At 39.3% G+C, this 21,595-nt stretch overlaps 1 protein-coding gene and 2 pseudogenes across 1 annotated transcript in view; 2 read left to right on the forward strand and 1 right to left on the reverse strand.

Moving 5' to 3' along the window:
- Positions 1-21,595, reverse strand: part of LOC137005220 (zinc finger protein 721-like) — a 143,115-nt gene that overhangs the window by 51,283 nt on the left and 70,237 nt on the right. The window lies entirely within an intron of this gene.
- On the forward strand, positions 2,316-3,732 carry LOC137014304 (gastrula zinc finger protein XlCGF57.1-like; annotated as a pseudogene).
- Positions 21,112-21,228, forward strand: LOC137018208 (5S ribosomal RNA; annotated as a pseudogene).

Consider the following 21,595-nt stretch of genomic DNA (forward strand, 5'->3'; position numbering starts at 1 on the left):
TTAGCTTTACAATAATAATCAGTAATGCTCAATGAACACACAAACTGTATATACAATCACTTTAAGTTGCTATTTAATTTCAGCTCTTCTTCTTCCTGATGCTCTGATGCTCTTCTGATGGGAATATTCCAGCATTTATTGATGTAACTGCTGTGGGAGGAGCTTCACTGATGATGTGACTGGTGTGGGAGGAGCTTCACTGATGATGTGATTGCTGTGGGAGGAGCTTCATTGATAGTGCCCTGTAGTGGGCGGAGCTTCACTGACTGAACTACAGATTGGTTGGAGGAGCTGATCTGCCCAAATAAAAAATATCAGTTACTGTGTTTGTTTTTATTGGGTTAAAGACCAGAAATCAAATTTTAGTATTTGCATCAAATTAAATGTACAAAAGCGAATTTAAATAGAAAACCCATTAAATGCAAGTGTCTATTTTAATGTTTCAAATTACTTTTGTGAAAACCAAATGTTTTAATGTCCCATCATCATTTAGTGTAACAGATATATTTATGTAAAAATGAAACAACATTCATTTTGACCTGTACTTAATAAAGTATATAAAAGAGTAAGAGATCATACTAAAGTTCATTATATTTTAAATGTATAAAGATTTAAAATGACAATTAAAGAGTATTTTGGGCTGTTATCCTTCAATACAGTGTTTGAATGTCATCAAATGATTCTCTTTCTAAGTATGCATGACAAGTTGTTTCTTTCTTTCTTTCTTTTGCTATATTAACCCCTTTTGTATTTCACTCTTAAACTAATTGCATTAATCATTTATATCCATCTGTCGTAAAGCAAATGAGGCATAATTAGAAGCAAAAAGTTATGAATTAAACTTTATTCTGTTTCTTCATTAAAATAATGGCAAATATCTAGAAAATTGGTAAAGAACTGTAAGAAAAACATTTATGGCATGAAGACAGAAATAAGCAGCCATAAACACCATCAAATCCTGAGTCTGTTGACAGCAATGAAATGAGCTTTAAGTGTCAATTTACAGCAGATCTGAAGACATCAGCATAATAAATGAGGTGAAAACAGGAACTATTGACATGAAATAAAGAGTGTTTTCAGCAGTTTTTTTGTGGTCTGTTCGTGCTCAAGGGTTTAGTAATAAGAATATCGGTAGACAATTATTTGCAATTAATGTAGTAATAGTTTTAATTACAATTTAACAAAAGTAAAGGCAAACAAAGGTTATTAACAAAGTAATCAAAACAAAGCAAAGTTTCAATCAAAGGTGTAAAAAGCTGGGTTTCTCGTGTCGAGAGACACTGCTCAATCAGTATCTGTCTGGCCAGTCTTCTTATCAGTCTTTTATACTCAAACAGTTCACTGCCGATGTTAAATTCTCTTCTGCTGTCATCAGTTGGAGAGCTGCCAAGTCTTCCACCATCCTTTTAAGGTGTTTCTGACGTAGCCTTTTCCTCCTGTTAGCTCTCCTCTTGGCTCTTCTCCTCTGTGTCCGTCTCGTTTTTGTCTGTAAAACATGCCTTATCTACAACATTACAATTCTCTTGTATCTAATACATAAATGTTTTCTACTCTGTTACTTTAATATACTATACACCACAGTTTAATAGTTAACATATACTGTAAGTAAAGTAGTCATATACAAATTACTTTAACATGGTCAAGTATACATGCATACATAATATCATTAGTTTGCTTTTCTACATTACATCATTTTAATACATTTTAATGCATCATCACTAATTGGGTTACATAAAACTACTACAAAGCCAAAACAACTTTAAACAAAATAGAGTAATTGCATAATCATCATATTCATCAACAATTGTTAATTTTATGAATAAACTGTAACACCAAAATGTACGAAGTAAATGATCTTTCCAGAATGGCTGACAGGGTTGTGAGTGTAACTTGAGCAAAATCTCTTCTTACAGTAACTTTGGTAACAGGGTTGATGAATGCAGTCATTCATTTGTGTAAAAACTGAGACAATGGATTGAGATTATTCTCTTGTCCTCCCATCATGCTGTAGAAAGAGCCCAGATGATGTCACTTCCTGGTGTCACAGTTTTAAGAAATCCTCTGATTTTGAAAGAAGGAAAATCATGTCAGAAGTAACAGGGTTGAGTGAATCATGTAGGACACTGATAATAACACATTTAAAGATGCAGTCAGTCTAGACTTTGAGCATGTGAACTTTCAACAGTCAAGATATGACGTGATATTTTTTTAAAAACATAAATAATAATAATCACTACAAAATTTTTAAATATACAATCTACTCCACTTCACTGCAAACTTCACTTGATTTTGTGTTTCTGCTGTCCCACGTTCACATGTGTATGAAAGGAAGTCAGTGGAAGGAGAAGTCTGCTGTGAACGGCCCTTAATAATTACACAGTTTTAGGAAAATAAATTAAATATCAACCTAAAAGTTGATGTCAAAATTTGGCTGTTAATATCACATTAGATCATTTTGTCATTGATTGAAGAAGATTATTGTTAAAGTTTCAGGGACATATACAACTGATTTATGCAAATGCATCAAAATGATCGTAATGTTTTGTAGCAGTTGTCTATCACAACAAGTCTCAATTTTATGACCTTTTTACTTCATATTTCTCTCTTTATTTTGATTTACTGAAAGTGAAATTACTTTTTTCTCTTTCATTTCAGAGCTGATAGACGTGAAGGAGGAGAGTGAAGAACTGAGTGAAGTGGAGGAGGAACATCATGACAAACCTGGAGAAAAACCTTTGAGTCGCTCAAAGACTAAAAAGACATTTTTAAAGAAAAGAGACAAGAAATCTACAACCTGCACTCAGTGTGAAAAGAGTTTCACTACCAAACATAGTCTTGAACGTCACATGAGGATCCACACTGGAGAGAAGCCGTTCACATGTGATCAGTGTGGAAATAGTTTGTCAACCAGACATCATCTTAAGGAACACATGAGAGTTCACACTGGAGAGAAGCCATTCACATGTGATCAGTGTGGAAAGAGTTTCTCATCCAAACAATATCTTGAGGTTCACATGAGAGTTCATACAGGAGAGAAGCTGTTCACATGTGATCAATGTGGGAAGAGTTTCAGTCAATCATCAACCCTTAAAGCACACATGAGGATCCATACAGGAGAGAAGCCGTTCACATGTGATCAGTGTGGGAAGAGCTTCAAACAGAAAGGACATCTTAAGAATCATATGAAAGTTCACACTGGAGAGAAGCCGTTCACATGTGATCAATGTGGGGAGAGCTTCACACAAAGAGGAAATCTTAAGAGTCATATGAAAGTTCACACCGGAGAGAAGCCACACACATGTGATCAATGTGACAAAACATTTCTCTGGGCATCAAACCTGAAGAGACACCAGCAAGTTCATACAAAGGAGAAGCCTCATTCATGTTCTGTGTGTGGAAAGAGTTTTTCACAGCTGTATTATTTACATGAACATGAGAAAACACACACTGGTGTGAGAGAGTACATGTGCTTCGAGTGTGAGAAGACTTTTGCTACATGGAGCGATTTAAAAAAGCACCACAGAATTCACACTGGAGAAAAACTTTATAAGTGTTCACACTGTGACAAGAGATTCAATCAGTCATCACATCTGAAAACACATGAGAGGATCCACAGCAGAGAGAAGCTGCACACGTGATCAGTGTGGAAAGAGTTTCTCTTTTAAAAGTCACCTGAAGATACACATGAAGATCCATGCAGTGGAGAAACCACATCACTGCAGTCTGAAATGAAGTAGTTCATTTTTATGTGCTGAACAAAAAAATCTCTTCTGTGTAAGTTAGCCACAGCCAACTTACACAGAAGTCTCTCCTCTCCAGCTATAGTTGGTGCCATGGGTGACAAGTTTTATTTATTTATTTTTTGCAGTTACAAATTGTCTTTTTGTGCATCAGCAAATTATTCACAAAAATTTTAAAGGTCCCCTAGAACATGTTTTTACAAGATGTAATATAAGTCTAAAGTGTCTCCTGAATGTGTCTGTGAAGTTTCAGCTCAAAATACCCCATAGTTTTTTTTTTTATTAATTTTTTTAACTGCCTTTTTTGGGGCATCATTAACTATGCACTGATTTACACTCGACCCCGCCCCCTGCCAATCGTGTCTTCCCTGCCACACGAGCTCTGGACTATATTACAGCGCATTTACAAAGTTCACACAGCTAATATAACCCTCAAATGGATCTTTACAAGATGTTCGTCATGCATGCTGTATGCAAGCTTCGAATTATGTGAGTAAAGTATTTATTTTGATGTTTACATTGATTCTGCATGAGTTTGAGGCTGTGCTCCGTGGCTAATGGCTAATGCTACACTGTTGGAGAGATTTATAAAGAATGAAGTTGTGTTTATGAATTATACAGACTGCAAGTGTTTAAAAATTAAAATAGCGATGGCTCTTGTCTCCGTGAATACAGTAATAAACAATGGTAACTTTAACCTCATTTAACAGTAGCAACATGCTAACGAAACATTCAGAAAGACAATTTACAAATATCACTAAAAATAGCCTGTTATCATGGATCATGTCAGTTATTATTGCTCCATCTGCCATTTTTCGCTGTTGATCTTGCTTGCTTACCTAGTCTGATGATTCTGCTGTGCACATCCAGACGTTCTGCCCTTGTGAAATGCATTGAACATGGGCTGGCATTATGCAAATATTGGGGTGTACACCCCGACTGTTACGTAACAGTCGGTGTTATGTTGAGATTCGCTTGTTCTTCTGAGGTCTTTTAAACAAATGAGATTTATATAAGAAGGAGGAAACAATGGAGTTTGAGACTCACTGTATGTCATTTCCATGTACTGAACTCTTGTTATTTAACTATGCCAAGTTAAATTTAATTTTTGAATCTAGGGCACCTTTAAGCAAACAAGTTTAACCCTTTAACAACCCAGTGGTCCGCTGGCGGGACGGTAGTGTTATATGGTTAAAAATGTTGTTTTTTTAAATGAGGAGTATGCCGTCTAACTAATCTTTTATTATGCTCGTAGTGGACTGGAGCTGACGTCTCACTTTGGGAAAAATACCCCCCCAATGTCCCTCATGTTATTATGTCTAGACATGTAGTTTTAACTTTTGCTGGTAGATGTGAGAGGCATTCTGGGATACCTGGCTGTCTCAAGTCCTGATGCATCCTCGCTAAAAGGCGGATCAAGAACACATCCAGGGATTTAACCTGTACTTGGCTAGATGTGAACTTTGAATTGGATCAGTACTCAGGCAGCAGCTGATGACGTTTCAAAAACAGACAAGAACGCATATTAAAAATAGATAACTAATGAATGAATGAGGCATTTATATAGCACTTTACTATGTACTACTGTACACTGTAAGTGCTTCACAATCACATCAGGGGTCGCTCCTCATCAACAACCTGGATAATTCAACAAGAGAGCCGTCGCTATTTTCATTTTTAAACACTTGCAGTCTGTATAATTCATAAACACAACTTCATTCTTTATAAATCTCTCCAACAGTGTAGCATTAGCCATTAGCCACGGAGCACAGCCTCAAACTCATATAATTCATCTTTTGTATATGCAACAGGCAATGTTTGGTCTCAATCTATAATTAGTTCCCTGGAAAATTGTTTTGGCTGAGGGTAAAGTTTCATAACTTTATATATTTAGGCTATTTAACTTTACCGTTGTAGTCTATTAGAGCGCTGACTTTGAATGTTTGACTGAACTGTTTGCTTTAATTTTTATTGTAGCTTCTTACACCTGTAAATGTAAATGTACCTTTTGCTTATATTTTTATAATGGCTGTTATTGATCATTAAAACTAACATTTAACAAAATGAGACAGAGTTGTGTTTTATGATTGCAAACTACACTCGCCTAAAGGATTATTAGGAACACCTGTTCAATTTCTCATTAATGTAATTATCTAATCAACCAATCACATGGCATTTGCTTGAATGCCTTTAGGGGTGTGGACAATCTCCTGAACTCCAAACTGAATGTCAGAATGGGAAAGAAAGGTGATTTAAGCAATTTGGAGCGTGGCATGGTTGTTGGTGCCAGACGAGCCGGTCTGAGTATTTCACAATCTGCTCAGTTACTGGGATTTTCACACTTTTGCAGGAACCAATCACAGACTGGCTTATCCACCTTGCTCGCTATTGGCGGGTATAACATGATGACGAAGCGAAGGCAAGCAGCTTTTTGTGTTCATTGAACATGGCGGCCACCGAAGCACAGCAACCAGTTGATGCCACTGTCAATGCTTTTTTAAAAGTTTTCAAAGGCAAGTTTTCTTTGAAAATGGAACAGAGACTTGCCCTGCAACAATTCATAAAAAAGAAGGATGTGTTTGCCTTACTACCGACGGCTTTGGTAAAAGACTAATTTACCAGCTAGCACCGCTGCAAAGTATGTCACCCGGATTGTTGATCTGATTGGTTGAAGGACTATCCAATTGCGTTAATAATGCTCGTTGATCATGCCTCTTGTGCAGTAGAAAATTCATAGCAGACTCTCCAGACCAATGTTCAATTTTAAATTGAGCTTGGTCTGGTGATAGCCAGACAAGTATGCGGCAGTCCTGTGGGCGAAAATGCCTTGTTGATGCTAGAGGTCAGAGGAGAATGGGCCGACTGATTCAAGCTGATAGAAGAGCAACTTTGACTGAAATAACCACTCGTTACAACCGAGGTATGCAGCAAAGCATTTGTGAAGCCACAACATGCTCAACCTTGAGGCGGATGGGCTACAACAGCAGAAGACCCCACCGGGTACCACTCATCTCCACTACAAATAGGAAAAAGAGGCTACAATTTGCACGAGCTCACCAAAATTGGACAGTTGAAGACTGGAAAAATGTTGCCTGGTCTGATGAGTCTCGATTTCTGTTGAGACATTCAGATGGTAGAGTCAGAATTTGGTGTAAACAGAATGAGAACATGGATCCATCATGCCTTGTTATCACTGTGCAGGCTGGTGGTGGTGGTGTAATGGTGTGGGGGATGTTTTCTTGGCACACTTTAGGCCCCTTAGTGCCAATTGGGCATCGTTTAAATGCCACGGCCTACCTGAGCATTGTTTCTGACCATGTCCATCCCTTTATGACCACCATGTACCCATCCTCTGATGTCTACTTCCAGCAGGATAATGCACCATGTCAAAAAGCTCGAATCATTTCAAATTGGTTTCTTGAACATGATAATGAGTTCACTGTACTAAAATGGCCCCCACAGTCACCAGATCTCAACCCAATAGAGTATCTTTGGGATGTGGTGGAACGGGAGCTTCGTGCCCTGGATGTGCATCCCACAAATCTCCATCAACTGCAAGATGCTATCCTATTAATATGGGCCAACATTTCTAAAGAATTGTTGAATTAATGCCATGTAGAATTAAGGCAGTTCTGAAGGTGAAAGCGAGTCAAACACAGTATTAGTATGGTGTTCCTAATAATCCTTTAGATGAGTGTATATGCACATATTGATGAACCACATACGTTTAATATTTTTAAGATGTAAATGAAAAGAGGAAGATTTATAGTTCTGGTTAATACCATTCTGGTGTTTTATTGTAACGTAGGGAGTTCACTGAAGGAGAGCGTTGTGTTGAACCCAAGTGCAGTTTATTTACATAAATCCAAAATACAGACACGAATGAACAGGAACGGAAACGTGGCTTGACCTGACTTGACGTAAACAGACTTGACGTAAACAGACTTGACTAGACAAAGACGACTCACCGACAGCAGGTTACATTGATAATACATGACAAAGGAACATGGGGAAGACAATGGATATAAATACAAGAACTGATGGAACACATGACTAGGACAACCAATGGGGAAGTGACACAAGGAACAAGAGAACCAATGACAGAAGATTACATGACCATAAACAACCAATCAGAACATGACACATGGACTAAGGGAGAACAAGAGGAGCAAGGGAAGCATGACAAAAACAAGCAACATGAAACAAACTACAAAATAAAAGACATGAAAACCAAAACATGAACACAAAAACCCAAAACACTCAAAAAAGAGAACACTTTTTTTTCCCTTTGTACCGAGTTTAATTTAGGTATGATAGAACTGTTGCAATTATTTATATTGACAAAATAGAAAGTTAAACATTTAGTGCTTACTTTTTTGGTTAGTTTTTGAAACAAACAAACTCAGAACTGTTGAAATTCTTTGGTTATACATAAAATTCAATGAAGGTTGTATAATCTTTGAACTACAGTATGTAGTTATCTGCATGTCTCATCCATGGAGATGCAACAATAAAGAACAAGAACTGACTGAAAAAGTTGAAATTTAGCTATAGTCTGAGCCCCTTTATTAAATGCCTGCAAGTGAGGAATGATTAAAAAAAAAGAAAGAATAAAGGTCAAATTCACTCAGCATTCCATGATCTACACTATCTCAATTACAATTAAGAACAAATTAACTGTATTTAGTTAGGCACAGTCCAGTACATTATAGTAAGGCTCATTTTTATGTTGAAATAATGAAGATTTTACTCCAGACTGGCTGCTGGCCCCTGCCTGGCCACCCCTATGAAAAAATCCTGGCTCTGCAACTGCGTTCTGTGTAATAGAATCACCAATAACTAGGGCACTTCCAACAGGATTCTCAGTGGGTGTGTCACTGGGGGGGAGAACTTGTTTGATGTTCTAATTGGAACGGAAGAGTGGTGTTTTCCACAGTTAGGCCCCCTCATGTCACCCAAGTGCCCTTCACATTTATGATGGTAAAGAATCGCTGTGCGTGATGATGCTGAAGCAGAAATTGATGTGTAAATATTGTCTGTTTACCCAGTTTATGAATATTCTCAACATAAATATATACAACTTACACAACAGACTCGAATTGGCTTGGCACATGAACATGAAACTCAAAGAACATCAGATTACACTAAGGCCCCATTTACACTGCACGGTTCAAGTGACCCAATTCCAATTTTTTTCCTCCCATGTGGCACAGATCGGATATGAGTCACGACCGTGTAAGCAGGAAAAAAGCGCATGGATTCCGATTTTCACAGATCGGTTTCAGGCCTCATTCACATGTGGTTATAAATCAGATATGAATCGGATACATGCGTTTGTGCCTGCAGTGTAAGTGGACAGATCGGATATTCCCCTGTAAATGCGACTCCTGCGTCATTGAAAAGTGAGGGTTTTTTAGCATTTCGCGGTACAGACATACCTATAACAAACGGAGCATCTCTAGTTGACTGGTAGATTATTAATTTCATTTGTTTGTGTTAAATAAAAGGTGATCTGACGGTGAAATGTGTTGCTCTTGAAATCGCACTGAGTGCTCGTTGCCGCTGTTGTTAGTGACGACGGCTCGTGCACAGACGCGTGCTTCAGTCCCGTTTTGGAGACTCTATTCGTTCCATTGTAACCACAAAATAAAAAGCACACAAACTTGCAACTGCCCTTGATATACAATCACTGATGAACGCATTGGTTTTAATGACAAAAAAAAACTAGTATAGGATGGCGGATTCGAGCCCATGAAGCTGTGAATATCTGGTTCAGGAAACAATCATTGACACCCTCCACAAAGAGAGTAAGTCACAGATGGTCATTACTGAATGTGGTGGCTGTTTACAGAGTGATGTATCAAAGCATATTAAATGCAAAGTTGACTAATAGGAAGAAATTGGGTAGGCAAAGGTGCACAAGCAACAGGGATGACCACAAGCTTGAGAATACTGTCAAGTAAAGCCGATTCAGACACTTGGGAGAGCTTCACAATGAGTCAAATGAAGCCGGAGTCAGCGCATCAAGAGCCACCACACTCAGACATCTTAAGGAAAAGGACTACCAAGCCACTTCTGAAACAGAAACAACGTCAGAAGCATCTTACCTGGGCTAAGGAGAAAAAGAACTGGACAGTGAACAGTGGACAAAAGTCCTCTTTTTGGATAAAAGTAAATTTTGCATTTCATGTTGAAATCATGGTCCCAGAGTCTGAAGGAAGACTGGAGAGGCACAGAATCCAAGCTGCTTGAAGTCTAGTGTGAAGTTTCTGAAGTTAGTAATGATTTGGGGGGCCGTGACGTCTGCTGATGTTGGTAGATGAGAAAGATGAGAAACAGTCGATCCAACAATATACAGATGATCTGAAGGCTCAATAGTGCCTCAGCAGTGGATCAGCCAAACTCAGCCAAGATCACTTCCATGCCATACTTCACTGATGCTGTAATTTGTGCTAGGACCAAGTCATTTGCTGTAATATGTGCTGCCGACCAAGTATTGAGTGCACAAATGAACATACTTTAAAGAACTTGAACTTTTCTGTTTTGAAAATCAATTTTTTGATTGATCTTAGGAAATATTGTAATATTTTGAGATACTGGATTTTGGACTTTCATGAGCTGTACGCTCAAATCATCAAAATTAAAAAAAAAAAAAACTTGAAATGTTTTACTTTACATGTAGGGAATCTAGAATATATGAAAGTTTCATTTTTAAAAAGAATTTACAATAAAAAAAACGAACTTTTTTACAATATTCTAATTATATGACCAGCACCTGTATGTCGTGTAATTAGGGGCCAAGCCCCGAAGGGGCTGTAGCCCCTATTGTAATTGTACGTTTTCCCTTTTATTATTATTATTCTTCCTCCCGAATGGGAGTCTATGGCAGCCCTATCAACGGAACATGAGAAAATGATGAAATTTGGCACAGTTGTAGAGATGCTCATGAATAGTGATTGGACCAAATTTGGAGTCTCTAGAACCAACTCTATAGCGCCACCACCAGTTCAAAATTTCAACATTCTAACGGTTTTAACATTTGAACTGTTTGTCATAGAAAAATTAAATTTAGTTCATCTGATTCGTCTCTTCATGCTGATGCTATTCAACTTCTTACATTAAGTCTCCACCCATTACAGTAGCGGCCATTTTGAAAAGTACAGTATTTGTTTTTTTCGCTTCTCCTCCTTCAAAATTTGTCCAATTTTGTCCAATCTTTGATCAGATTATCTTTGGACTGAGCCGCACAGAAATGACTGAACAGATTTTTTTTATTCATCTTTGTTCAAAGGTTATGATGTCACGAAGTTAACGAGGTCGACCTGAAATTAGTATAGAGGCTGTATCTCGGCCAAACTTTGAGCAATCGAAACAAAAATTGGTACGCTTCATCAGAACCATGGTCTGAGGGTTTACAATGTATCATTTGCCATTTTCCTTAAATGTACCTGTCTGCCATATTGAAGTAAATGAAAAACAGTTTTTTCGCTACTCCTCCTACAAATTTTGGTCAATTTTGTCCAAAATCAGCTCAGATGATCTTTGGACCGAGCCGCACAGAAATGACTGAACAGATTTTTGATATTCACTACCATTTCCGAGATATTCATCTCTGAATGTGACCTTGCTTGTGTTTGTTGTCTTATGCTAGTTAGCTTAGCACAGTAATTGCTTAGCATGCTAAACTATTGCTATTCTTTCTAATGTGGTCTTCAGTCAACAGGTTAACCAAAACTTAGTTGGCATTAAATAACTTTGCATACTAATATGGTTAACATGCTATGAAGCTTTTTTTTTTTGTGAACTCTTTCGCACACTGAAACCTCTGCTTAGCATACTGATGAACTTGCATGGCTGATTAGCTCAATGTGTTACGCCACGGATACCGAATGCTCTGCATCGTGGGTTCGAAACTCAGTGTGACACATGCCCAGACCGCATGAGGTACTGTGGCAGGAAAAGATGCAGAACATTCTGCCTAAAACTGGTCTAATCTGAAGCTATCACATGCAATTCCTTTATGTCCAAATTCGTAGTTATTCTTCTTCCCCCTGTATGGTAATCAATGAACCATAAGAAGGAAAATTATCAAATTTGGCATGCTTGTAGTGATAGTAATTAAAAGTAATTTGACCAACTTTGGAGTATCTAGCACTAAGTCTATAGCGCCACCACCAGTTCAAATATTCACTTTTGTAAAGGTTATAACTTTTGAACCCTTTGTTCCAGAAAAATGAATGTCAATACAACTGATTCCTCTCTTCATACTGATCACATTCAATATCTTACATTAAGACTCCACCCAGTACAGTAGTGGCCATTTTGAAAAGTACAGTATTCCATTTTTTCACTACTCCTCCTACAATTTTTGTCCAATTTTGTCCAAAATCAGCTCAGGTGATGTTTGGACCGAGCCGCACAGAAATGACTGAATGGATTTTTGATATTCGCTACCATTCCCAAGATATTCATCTCTGAATGTGACCTTGCTTGTGTTTGTTGTCTTATGCTAGTTAGCTTAGCATGCTAATTGCTTAGCATGCTAACCAGTTGTCATTCTCTTTAATGTGGCTCTTCAGCTATCAAGTTAACCATGAGCTTCATTAGCATTAAGTTAGCTTAGCATGCTAATATGGTTAGCATGCTAAGTAATGCTTTTTTGTAAATTCTTTCTTACACTAAAAGTTCTCTTCCACAGATTGTTGAATGTGCATCCTCAAGTAGCTCAATGTGTAAAGCCAGTTACCTGATGAGCTCTGCATCCCAAGATAGTGGGTTCGAATCCCAGGTGGAGCGGTTTTATGAAATAGTGTGTTTTGATTCCTTTACTGCCTCTTGGATTAGAAATAAATGCTTTTTTGTTTCATGCTGTGTTCATTTTCATCTAAGCTTATGTACATAAGTTCTGAGTTCATTTTCGCCCATAATTCTGAACCAGCTGTTTCATGTTTGTTCATTTTCTGCTGTTTTTCCTCTTCCTGCTCGGTATTGCGCTACAGCATGATGAGCTGCAGAATGATCTAAAGTAGTTATTAAATATAACATTCAGTGCAGTTTTATAAAATTCTTCATTTTGAGTTCATTTTCACATGAACTAATGAACTTCGGCAGGTGTGCCAACATTCACCTGCACAGTGGCGCAATGAGTTGAGAAATGGACATTGGACCCGGAGGTTGTGGGTTCGAATCCCGTGTGGGGTGCCTTTATACAATTGTGTGTAATGAGTCATTTTGATACCTTTTTTATCCAAATAAGCATTGTACTAATCTTTATTCCTCTTGAATGAGATACAAGTGTTTTTAGTTCATTCCGTGTTCATTCTCTGAACTTCTATTAATTTTCATTTCATTTCCACCTGTCCTTCTGAACGAGCTGTTTAGCATGTACATTCAATTTCTGCTGTTTTTGCTCTTCCTGCTCCGTATTGCGCTACTGCCCCTTCTGGGGCTTGGCCCCGAATTGCTGCTTGCAGCTATATTTTGTATTATTTTTATATAGGGATGTAACTATTGCATTAAAAGGGTTTCTGTATGAATTCATGTCAATAAATTAAGCTCAATGTACCATTGAAATTGATTTGTGATGTCATATAAGCTATTTTTGGTACGCTTCGCCAAGTGCAATGTAAAAAGGAGATATCCGATACAGGTCACTTTTAAAAGAAATGTAAGCAGCTCGTCCAAAAAAATTGGATATGGTCAAAAGATCAGAACTGTGCATTAAGACTTGCAGTGTAAATGCAGCCTTAAAGCTAGACAAGACAACTATGAAACATGAGGGCTATTTATACAAAGTGACTATTGACAAACAAGGAACACCTGTGATCAATCAAGACAATCACCCAATCACAAAACAGAACTGAATAACCACATAAATTAAAGGTGCCCTTGATTCAAAAATTGAATTTACCTCGGCATAGTTGAATAACAAGAGTTCAGTACATGGAAAAGACATACAGTGAGTCTCAAACTCCATTGTTTCCTCCTTCTTATATAAATCTCATTTGTTTAAACGACCTCCGAAGAACAGGCGAATCTCAACATAACACCGACTGTTACGTAACAGTCGGGGGCTCCGCCCCCAATATTTGCATATGCCATTGCCAGCTCATATTCAAGCCATTAGAAAGGGCAGTACGTCTGGATGTGCACAGCAGAATCAACAGACTAGGTAAGCAAGCGAGGACAATAGCAAAAAAGGGCAGATGGAGCAATAATAACTGACATGATTCATGATAACATGATATTTTTAGTGATATTTGTAAATTGTCTTTCTAAATGTTTCGTTAGCATGTTGCTAATGTACTGTTAAATGTAGTTAAAGTTACCATCGTTTCTTACTGTATTCACGGAGACAAGAGTCGTCGTTATTTTCATTTTTAAACACTTGCAGTCTGTATAATTCTGAAACTTCATTCTTTATAAATCTCTCCAACAGTGTAGCATTAGCCGTTAGCCACGGAGCACTGCCTCAAACTCATAGACAATCAAATGTTAACATCCAAAATAAATAATTTACTCACATAATTCGAAGCATGCATACAGCATGCATGACGAACATCTTGTAAAGATCCATTTGAGGGTTATATTAGCTGTGTGAACTTTGTAAATGCGCTGTAATATAGTCGAGAGCTCGTGTGGCAGGGAAGACGAGATTGGCAGGGGGCGGGGTCGAGTGTAAATCAGTGCATTGTTAATGATGCCCCAAAATAGGCAGTTAAAAAAATTAATTAAAAAAAAAAACTATGGGGTATTTTGAGCTGAAACTTCACAGACACATTCAGGAGACACTTTAGACTTATATTACATCTTTTAAAAACATGTTCTAGGGGACCTTTAAGCAATGAAATGTCACATTAGGCTTGTTCGACTTGCTGTAAAGATCGGCTGCCGCCCATCAAAAGCAATGCATTCAGGTTAGGAAATTTGTCCAACTTTGAATGGTGCTGCAGCCGTTTTACGATCACTTGTCCCATCAAAGTACCGCGAGAGCAAAACAAGACCAGCTTCTTCCAAACAAGATGGCTCTAATCAATGCAAAAACGTGTGGTCTGCCATGTTGGTTCAGCACACTATCGAAAGCACAAAGTGTCTGATCAGCTTGCTCTGCTCCTGCCTCTCAGAGTGGTTTGCATCTGTAACTCTGTATAGCGTTGTTTTGAATCCCTTACTTTCATTCACTGTTGCTTATATTATCACTACCTTATATTAGGGCTGGGCGATATATCGCATGCGATTGTCACACGCATTTCGTCAGTAAAGCCGGTTCCCTGATTACCGCGAAATCGCCATCACCTGCTTTCAAATGGAGCGGCATTTAATAGACAGAACCGTAGTTCACAGACAAGCAACGCAATCACGTTCATTATCGCAGATGAATCGCCTTCGATAATGAACCCGATATTGTGTGGCTTGTCTGTGAACTACGGCTCTGTCTATTAAATGCCGCTCCATTTGAAAGCAGGTGATGGTGATTTAGCGGTAATCAGGGAACCGGCTTTACTGACGAAATGCGCGTGACAATCGCATGCGATATATCGCCCAGCCCTACCTTATATATAATATTGCCTATCACATTAATCTGACATTGCTAGCTTTTAGTCTTTTAATCTAAATCATATTACAACACGGTTGCATCTCGCTAGCTTGTTTACTTGTCATCAGTCTCTCGCGCACTCCTTTTACGCGTTCATCAAACAGCTGTGGTAAGTCAGATCAGTCTACAAACATGGTGTGTCATGTCATCCTCTCCCTTTATTGCAAGTTCCTTGTCACAGGATTTACATGTCATAAATGTTGAGAAATAAGTCAGGCTGACAGAATCTCAGAATTAGAGACACACATCCAAACTTTAATCGAGGATAGTAAGAATGCAAGGGCTTCAGATACTGTTTTGGATGCGACTAGCTTAGTAAAGTCTGTACATTGTTCGGTTGCACAATTGCCCTTCATTGCGCTAAAGAATGTGGTTGGCACATGGAAGAGAAGAGAAGAGACACAGAAAACCTGCATCTTTCCTGCATTTTTCCCACAGAACACAGACTTTCTTGCATTAATTTATAGACAGACTGTTCTATAAATGAACATGCTCATCCCCAGGAAATGGTACCCATTATTACTGATGTTGTATTGCACTCACAGTGTATTCACATTGTTTTATGATACATTTAAGGTAACTTCAGTTATGCCATGTTTATTGTCTGTGGGCTTGAATGGGGAAGATTTAAATGCTTGTGTATGCGGTATGCATGGGCGAGGCTAGCCCTTTTTTAGGGGTGCTTTAGCACTCCTAAAAAGGAGCTCAGCACCCCTAAAACTTGGAGTAAGAAATGTCATTCTAAAAATTTTTGTTGTCTTTTAAAAGGTTAAATAATGCCCAAAACATACTCCGTAGTTTGTGGTTTAAAATGTATGTGTTAAGGATGAAAATGAAAACATCCCCCTTAGCAAATGGTGTCATCCTCTTCTCTTCTTCTACTTCTCCTCTGTACCTGCACCGCTCAGCACGACTGTCATCCAGCGCGAAACACACGCAGAGTGATAACCCGTTATGTAGTGTTGTGAATCAACTAAGTAGCTCCAAAGCTGTGTCTCACACTTCTTTCCTTTTACCTAGAGTTGTTCCGATTCCGAAACCATATCGGTGAGTACTGGAGTCAGTATAAAAAAAAAAATATCCCCCCTGGGTGATGCTACTCCTCAAACCACCAACAGAGCATATAAAATACCAAAAATATAAATCTTTTTTAAAACATAGCCAAGTAAAACGCTGCGTTTATATAGAACTGTCTCTTTACGACCACAACAAACGGGACACTTTTCAGACGCGCGTACCGTAAAACTCCGAAAAATGAACATGACTGTCCAATCAGCCGTTATACTGTGCTCGTGGCGCGCACTCAAGAATTGCTGTGCAAATGCGCCGGCGCGCGCTGCATAATTACTTTATTATAGCTTAAATAAAGCGCAAAAGAAACTACGAGCAATGACCTTCGTTGTTCTGTTGTAAGTTAAGTCATGAAATTACCAAACATGCGATTAAAGCTGCCTCAAAACTGTGCAGGCATGCATGTATTTGTTGACATGGTTTTAAAGCTATTGTTATCCAATTTGTTGGCCATAAAACGTCTTAAAATGCACATATGTACACCAGGGAAATCTAAATTTTCTCGGGAGACCATGCCCCCGAACCCCCCTAGCATACTAGATTTTCTGACCTCGGTAATTATATTTATTCTATCTAATGAAATATAAGGTAAACGTGCATTTCTCCAAATGTGCGCACTTTTGGACTAAAAGTTTGTGTGTAGCCTATGCACTGTGATCAAAAATAAATGGGACCAAACACGATTGAATGTCTCGTTATTCAATTAATAACTAGGCTAAAAAAAGAAAAGAAAACAAAAATCTGGATTTTGGAGTTAGTTGAATCAATGTTAAAATGATAAAGTTATTTTTCAGTAGACATATTTTTGTTTTTTGTGTGAAAAGAGGGTGGGTGGCGCCGGTCAGTGGCGGTTCTACATTGAAATACACCCTGGGCGAGACCCCTTTTGAGCGCCCCCCTCAGGTATGACTTGATCAACTTCAGTTTTGAAAAGCTCCTCTCTGCTTGAGCCACAGTGACTGGCAGAGTAAGTGCAATCCTGTGAGCAGTCCAAAAGTTGGGGTAGATCTCCGATAGATCCTTATCATCCATAAAAGTGATAAGCTCAAGGAGGCTCATGGTCTTTGATGGCAGGTCAGGGAAGTTCTTAATTTCCTGCACAAGCTCTTTACTGTCCAAATCAGAGTGCCCCTTAAAGTGCAGTGTGGTGGCAAGTGCCTCGCATTGATCTGTCAGCTCCACGTCTGCAAGACTTGAGAAATTGGTCAAAACTCTGAATTTCTTTCCCACATTTTCCAATGTGGAAAATCTCTCTTTGATGGCTGACGTGGCTGCATCAACGACAACATTGAAGAATTCAACCTCCAACTTCCTAAGTGCATCACTGAAAGGCTCATGATGTGATTCATATGAGAAGTGGCGCTTTGTGGACCTCAGCCTTTTTTGTTTTAATACAGCCTCCACATTCATATCTTCACAAATCTCTTTGGCCGCCATCTGTGCAGTCACAAAGCCAGTTGCCCTGTAGCTCTGGAGATCTCGCTCAGTCTTCTTCAAAAGACTCACGGCTAGGTCCACATGCATGTTAGGAGACTGCATGAGTTTGCTGGCATGTTGTATTGCAGATAGCATGTCATACCAAACAACCGTGCAGATGCTGAAGCGGTACGACCCCACCTCCTCAGACAAAGACTGGGCCTCAGCCTTTATAGCAGGGTCTTTGGTGTGGTCTCTCACCTCAATTAAAGCCTCTCTCACAGCAGCTCCCTGGTACCTCATGGGCTCGATGCTCTTGACCTTGCTCTCCCACCTTGTTTCTGCCCACATCTTTAAGGTGATGCTCACATGGTTCTTTAGTATGGCCCATCTTTGGGTGGAGGCTGAAAATAATGTGTACAGCTTTTGCAGGACACCAAAGTAACTTAAAGCATCAACAGATCCCTTAGCTGCATCACACACAACTAAACAAACAGACAACATGGCACAAACAGAGCTCAGGGATTCTTTTCTAAGAGTCTCGCTTGAACTCCCTTATTTTAGCCTTTCATGTTTGCCCCGTTGTTATATGACTGTCCTCTGCAGTCTTAAAAAGGAATTCCCAACTCCTCAAGTCTCGTCAGGATCATGGATTCCAAGTGCTGGCCTGTGGACTCCTCTGCCTCCAAAAATCCCACAAAATGTTCCCTGATATGGGGCTTCTCCATCAGTGACACCACTCTAATGACCACTGACAACTGTTGTGTGGCTTATATCTGGGGTGCAATCCAAAATTATTGAAAAAAACTTTGCCTGCTTGATGTCATCCACTATAGCAGATATGATTTTGCTGCTCAACAAATCAATCAGCTCATTCTGAACATGATGGCCTAGGTAGCTGTTATGACTTGCTGTTCCTCTTTCGACACGGTTAAGGTGATCTTTCATGATGGGATCAAACCTGGCCATAAGTTCGACCTCTTTGAGGAAGTTCCCATTTGATGGTGTGAACAGTGTTTCTGTGTGTCCCCTTAAAGCCAAATTTCGAATGGCCAGTGACTGCACGATAGCAGTGAGACGTGTCAGCACTGCTCTCCATCTCACCCTTACAGCCTCCAGAAGTGCCATTTCCTGCTTATCAATAGCTGTCCCACTTTTTAACCTCACTGACAGTTCCTTCCATGCTTTCATGCAATTGAGGTGTTCTGTACTGTTTTCATGTGATGTGAGATAATTTCTTGCATGTTTCCAATTTGCCATTCCTGCACTTGTTAAAATGATGTTCCTCTTGGAAAACAATTTGCAGCAGAAGCAAAAGAGGCTGTTGTTCAGCCAACTTCTTGCCATCTTTTCACCACTTACTAATGTCTTCTTAAAATATTGGTGGTGGCAACTTCACTCTCATTCCTACGGAAAACAAAGCCAGGTGGCACCTTACTTGGTCCTCTGCGAACCAGCTCAGTCCGAATCCTGTCAGTCAGATGTGAGGGCCAGTTAGCAGGGTCGGTTGACAGAGGCTCATCCTCACCAGTAGGGCTCAGTGGGGGTTCAGCTCCAGGCATTTCTATCAGACAGCATATTGGCATATTACTCAAAACACATAGCAGTGAAAAAACATAGTCCTACTCATAAATTATCAGAAATATTAAAATGACATTAAATTGCAGTTGTCCAGTTGTCTTGTAGCCTACACACACACACACACACACACACGATATGCACACCTGAAAGCTCATGCTGGAGAGAAGTAGAGGCAAAGAGGTCTTCATCCTCAATATCAGATATTTGCGGAGACATATGTGTAGCGGAGGAGGTGGTTGGCTCAACCTGAAGGGTCGAGACCATTCCAGAAGAGGCCTGTGTAGCGGGGGAGGTGGTTGGCTCATCCTGACCAATGGCAGAGGATGCTCCAAAATATTTTAGAAGTGCCCCTGAAATTGCAATTGAATTGCATTTGAAATCAAAAGACCATAGGATAATGTTTTATAAAGCTAAAACAGCCTGGGGTCAAATTGACTCAAAACATAATAGAAGGGTTACATAAACATGCTCTTACACACTAAATGTGTGTCATTACACACTATATCCTCCTAGACCCGGAAAAAAAACATTTTTTTTTTTCTTTTTTTTCCCCCCATGTCATCACATTGTTTAGAGCATAGAAACAAATGGTAAAAAAAAAAAAAATTGAAAAATTATATTTTATTCATGTTATGCTATGGTCACTGGGACTCAGTTGTTTAAAAAATAAAATGACTTTAAATTGTATGTATAGGCAAAAACAATGGGATTTTATTTTTTAATCACCAAAAACTTTTTGGGTTTCAGGATATTTTTCAACCAAAATTTGTATATTAATCTAACTTTCATGGAGGAACCATTAGCTCTTTGGTTACTGCCTCAAATTCTATGCATGACACACTTTTAGTTATGACTTGAAAAACTGATAAAAAAAAATGATAACTGAACATGTAACAGTTTTATTGCAAAGCACAATATTATAAATTAGATCTCGTTATTGAGTTGAAACCAAATTATTGTTGTATAAGCATAGCAAGCATCATAGCAAAAAGACTAACAAATATTTAATAAAAATTATACCCACCACCAATTAACATTAGCCCTTCATTCATGAAATTGATACCGTAACTTAATCGTACAGAGAGAGAGAGAACATAGTTGCATACCTTTATCTTTTGCTCGTTTCTCCTCTTCTTTTCTTTTTTTTTCGAAATTGGGCACCTGATGGCTTTGACCTTTTCTTCTCCATCTCTGTTTATTTGGCACTCGACAATCAACAGATTTCCCATCCCCCCAACTTTCACTCACGACCAGAAGTCAAGACTAAACCAATTCACCTTGATGACCGCATAATCGTTTTGTATTACCTAGTTTCATTTGCAGGAACTATAGGCCTGTAGTATAACATTATGAATGAAATGTGCATTATTTGGAAGAAAGTCGAGGTGTGTGACTGACTTTAGCCTATTATTAATTATATTACTAGTGTGGATCCCCGCCCTGTCTGTTCCATTTGAGAGAGACCCAGAGGTGAAATGTCGCCCGCACCTCTCGCCCCACCCCCTTTTACACTTCTCTCACAACACACAGCTTCTGTGCATGGTACATTTTCAGCAAGCAGGGGCGCCGGCAGCTGCAGGGAGCGCCAATTTGCCAATTCCACACACAGTGAAATGATATAAATGATGAAAAACCGCCTCGCCACGCAGAGGATTTTTATTTTTTTTTTTAAATCTGCTCGTGCTGCCGCCCCCAATGTGTCATGCAGCCAGCAGCCATATCACCCTGTAGCCCAAGACCAGTTGCCCACTGAAGCTAAGCAGGGCTGAGCCTGGTTAGTACCTGGATGGGAGACCTCCTGGGAAAACCAGGTAGCTGCTGGAAGAGGTGTTAGTGAGGCCAGCAGGGGGTGCTCACCCTGTGGTCTGTGTGGGTCCTAATGCCCCAGTATAGTGATGGGGACACTACTGTAACAAGCACCGTCCTTCGGATGAGACGTTAAACCGAGGTCCTGACTCTCTGTGGTCATTAAAAATCCCATGGCACTTCTCGTAAAGAGTAGGGGTGTATCCCCGGTGTCCTGGCCAAATTCCCTCCATAGGCCCTTACCAATCACGGCCTCCTAATAATCCCCATCCATTGAATTGGCTCTTTCACTCTCTCTCCTCTCCACCTACAGCTGGTGTGTGGTGAGCGCACTGGCGCCGTTGTACTGTGGCTGCCATCGCATCATCCAAGTGGATGCTGCACA

This window comes from Chanodichthys erythropterus, chromosome 3, assembly GCF_024489055.1.
Source record: "Chanodichthys erythropterus isolate Z2021 chromosome 3, ASM2448905v1, whole genome shotgun sequence".
In the NCBI taxonomy this organism is placed as follows: domain Eukaryota; kingdom Metazoa; phylum Chordata; class Actinopteri; order Cypriniformes; family Xenocyprididae; genus Chanodichthys; species Chanodichthys erythropterus.